This window comes from Hibiscus syriacus, unplaced genomic scaffold (assembly GCF_006381635.1).
Source record: "Hibiscus syriacus cultivar Baekdansim isolate YM2019G1 unplaced genomic scaffold, ASM638163v2 tig00000859_pilon, whole genome shotgun sequence".
NCBI lineage: Eukaryota > Viridiplantae > Streptophyta > Magnoliopsida > Malvales > Malvaceae > Hibiscus > Hibiscus syriacus.
Window position 1 is genome coordinate 817 of NW_024061829.1, and position 4,521 is coordinate 5,337.

General features: G+C 37.2%; 1 pseudogene; it reads left to right on the forward strand.

Moving 5' to 3' along the window:
* Positions 1-1,248: 1,248 nt before the first annotated feature.
* Positions 1,249-4,189, forward strand: LOC120115647 (annotated as a pseudogene).
* The last annotated feature ends 332 nt before the right edge of the window (positions 4,190-4,521 follow it).

Consider the following 4,521-nt stretch of genomic DNA (forward strand, 5'->3'; position numbering starts at 1 on the left):
CAAAATGATGGTTTCTGGAACAGTTGAAAAGTTAATTTATATGAACTGAACTTAGTTACAGATATGATCTTAGTTTAAGCTTATCGGATTAGTGAATATGTCGTCGCATCACTTCAAAATATCACTATATTTTAATTTAACATTAAAATATGTTAATTGAAACAAGTTTATTTTATTCACAATTGACAATTTATTCTTTTCGATCTGAACAGAATTATAAGCGGTAGGCAAATGGTTGTAATTGGTGTTTCTTTATATGAGAGTAACCATGAGAGGTGATGAGTCTGAAGGAGAGGAAGAAAGTGGAGAGAGTCCATCCTCTTTCTTGATCGTGGTTGAGGAATATTTATAGTAACCCTAGTCTAGTGGTGTTAAGCATAGGATAATTGTGGCTATTTTAGGCTAAAGAGATAAATAGATATAATAGTCATCTTAGATTTCGTTTTATAACGTCATATGGATCTGTCAGAGGTTTTATTTATACATTGTAATTGATTTGAAGGTCTATATTCGAAAGATGTGGGTTCCTTGAAGGCTTCGATAAACGATAGATTTTAAAAAAAATCTTGATAGACGGAAAACTAAAAATTTATAAAGGTCGTATCTAATTGGAACTTAATAATTTCTAGAGATCATTAACAAAAGTATAACAAAATCACTTAATTAATCTCATCTTATAAAACTACCATTTATCTATTGTAAAAATGAATATTTTCCTAGTCTTCCTAGCCACAATCTAAAGAGTGTACAATGTAGGGATCAAAATGAAATCTTTACTAAAAAACAAGGAGTTACACAATAATTTTACCATAAAAGAAATAGAAAATGATCAAGATCAACTACAGATTGATCTAAGAGGCACTGAAAGATGGTCAATGATTTTTAATTAATAAACTTTAAATATATAAATAATCATTAAATTTATTAATTTACAAAATGAACATATATTATAAAATAATTAAATTTATGAAAATTTATCATTATAGTGTACTTTATATATAAAAAAAACAGTAAGAAAATGACAGCACTAGAGTTGAAATGGGACTCTGAGAAACGGCACTACCGGTAACAGTGCATCTGACAGAGGAAAACAGAAGGACCAAAATGAGATTCCTCCAAATTTAGCAGACACCCATTTCTTTCCCAGCCATCCAATTCATTTCCCCAAACCAACGCATTGCACACTCTTCATTGCTTCAGATTCTCCATTAAAAAGCTCTCTTTTTATCTCCTAAACCCTCAAGCTCCTTTATTTTTTCCTTCTTTGCTTTGCCCAAAGTTCACACCTTTCACTATCCTCTTCCTGCATTACCACTCACAGTTGAAATCTTATGGTCATTTTTGCTTTCTCTGACCTTGTTCTTCTCTTGTGGATACTGAAACTGAGGTGGGTTTTCTTTCTTTGCTCTGTTTTACTTGGAAAATCTTTGTTTTTATTGTCAAGTTTGTTTTTGCTTGTACCCTTTTGTTTAGTTGATTATTGTCAATACATTTTGTTTTTCTTTTCTTTTAGTGTTTATTGAATTGGTTGAGTTGAGAATTCTTGCATAATCAAGTGACTTATGATGTAGCTTTGGTAGTCCAACCTCAAGTTTTAAGTTCACTGGAATGTTTTGACTTGGGTAGTCTTTAGTACTCATTAGTGTCTGGAAATCTATATCACATATAATATCTGGGGTGTGTGTTGATAATAGGATGGGATTATGGCAGAGATGGACGGTTCACCTCGTTAAGACAGGCATAGCCGTCGGATACAGTGGGCTGAGGGAGTTGGAGAAAGAGGATGACCTTTTAGAAGAGGAGGGTGAGCATGAGTGAATAACCTAGCCTCTCTCCTCAAAGCTTCAACCTCTACAAGGAGTTTCCCTTTTCCGGCTATGACGCCAGCCACCTTATTATCGGAGAGTCGGAGGCAAGTGGGCTGATCCTATGGGTTTAGCTAGAGTGGTGCTATAATTTGCCTGAGGTCTCTTAAGTAAGGTAGACCTAGTTGTTTGAGATAAGACTCGGAGGTTAATGAGGTGGGCTATCATGAGGGTTTCCAGTGAGTGCTTATGGCGAGGGGTTCGAGCTAGTTGTAACATACATATATTGCTATCACATGATTCAGATTTGGTCTATTGTAGAATTAAGATTCATAATGTCATGAAGAAGAATTTATAATAGGTTAGTTTTAGCAACAAAAAGAGTTTGATTGATGAGTTAATGTTTGTTAACCTTTGAAGTTTTGAGGTCCCTTTTGAGAATTACACTACATTTGTGGACTTTATCTTGTTAATATAATATCATGGACTTTCTGAAATTTGTATAAATTAGTGGACTTTTTCATACATGTAAAATTTACATAATGGAGATATATGGTATGTTTCAGTCTACAATGCTAGGAGACAATTGTACTGATTCTGAAGCGGAGATTAAGGTGAGTTTTGGCTATCAATGCAACGGTCACGAAGGTATTCCTTGCGGGACTGGTAATAGGTATGGAATCGAGTCTGGACGTAAAATGCTGAGGAACCGCAGTTTCTCGTGTTTGTCTGGTGCTGCCTTAAGTGCTAATGCTACCTTGGCCAACACCAATATCTGCAATGGTCTGATAGGATATGATATTCTTCCTGGTTTGGACTCCCCTAATTCGTTTCGCAGGGTTCCTTCTTCCCCATCTCTTTCGAGGTTGGATCTATTATCGACTTCCCTGCAAAGCACTATGTCAAACTTAAGTTGCAGTCCACCGAGTTCGGTTGATTCACATGAAACTGATTCTTGTTTACGGCAGCCCATGAGTGCTCTCACTAGAAGTGACAGTTTCCTTAATGCTGTGGAAGTTCAAGTGGCGGGTGGAGCTGCGGGTGAAGATAGGGTTCAAGCTGTCTGTTCCGAAGAGAATGATGGCTCTTTTGTGCCATCTATGATGGCTTCAACGGGAGGGATGCTGCAGATTTTCTTGCCGGGACGTTATATGAAACCATAATGTTTTACTTTAATTTACTAGACTCAGAATCAAAGAAGGATGTTCCCAGAGCACCATTTGAATGTTCTCTTGATGATAGTATGGCAGGTATTGAGGCTGCAAGTGCCGGAAGCTTCACGAGGAAAAGCGTGGATCCTGAAATGAAAGCGTCATCTCATTCGTTTAGGCATCGGGTGCTTGATATCCTCCAACGAGCTCTAATTCAAGCCGAGAATGATTTCTTGCACATGGTAGAGCAGGAAATGGAGGACCGCCCCGATTTAGTTTCTGTAGGATCTTGTGTTTTGTTTACGCTTCTTCACGGAAAAGATTTGTATACACTCAATTTAGGTGACAGTCGAGCTGTATTGGCGACATTTGATGAAGGCAACAGCATGGGTCAGTCCGAAAGATTGAAAGCTATTCAGCTCACAGATAGTCACACCGTTGATAACGAAGTTGAAAGAACTAGACTCTTGAATGAGCATCCCGATGACTGTACACCTGTAGTAGCTGGAAAAGTGAAAGGAAAATTGAAGGTCACCCGTGCTTTCGGAGTCGGTTACTTGAAAAAGGTCGGTTCTGGTTATTCTCATCATCACTTATAGTTTTCGTTCTTTATATTTCCCCCGTTTTGAAGATCGACTTTCACTGCATATTAACATGAAACCGATGTTTTGCAGAAGAAACTGAACGATGCTCTGATGGGGATTCTTCGAGTTTCGAAACCTCATTAGTCCCCCTTATATCTCCACTGAACCATCACTAAACGTGCACAAAATATCAGATTCGATCACTTTGTTATAATAGGCAGCGATGGTTTATTTGACTTCTTCAACAATGAAGAAGCTGTAAAGCTCGTCCATTCCTACATCTCGAGCACCCCATCTGGAGACCCCGCAAAATTTCTCGTGGAACAGCTGGTGATCAAAGCAGCTCGTTCTGCAGTACATTTGAACAATGAACATAAATCATCCATGTCTTTCCTTTATTCGCTTTTTTATGTTGCTGTTATTACTATCATAGGTTTCAGTAAGGAAGAGTTGTTGAACATTCCGGCTGGTAGGAGGAGGAGATACCATGACGATGCTACCGTTATCGTGATTATTCTTGGAACGAATCATCGAACTTCGAAAGCATCAACCTATTTGTGAAGCTTATGTACTATTTTTCTCCGCATTGCAAATAGCAGTAGTAGATCTAGCAGTCTTGAATCACAATATGTTTTCGTTTCAACTTGTATATAAGCTTAAATCCGATTTCGTTTTGCTTCGTTTTAAAATCAGAATACTACGTAATAACCGGAAGTTCGTTTAAAAATCGACTAATGAACTGAACCATTATAATTCTATCAACAAGATGTTTGTTCATCCATGAAGAAAATGACAACATACTAGAATAAGAATGTTATTCCGACTCTTCATTTTTTTTCTTTTTCATATACGAGTCGATGCGTATCTATACATGAGAACAGGGATATGAACACATATCCATATCTGAGCACATCCTCTGACCAAAAGGAACAACTTTGTCTTCTCCGTTACCCTCTTTTATGGGTTCATCATTCAAATTTT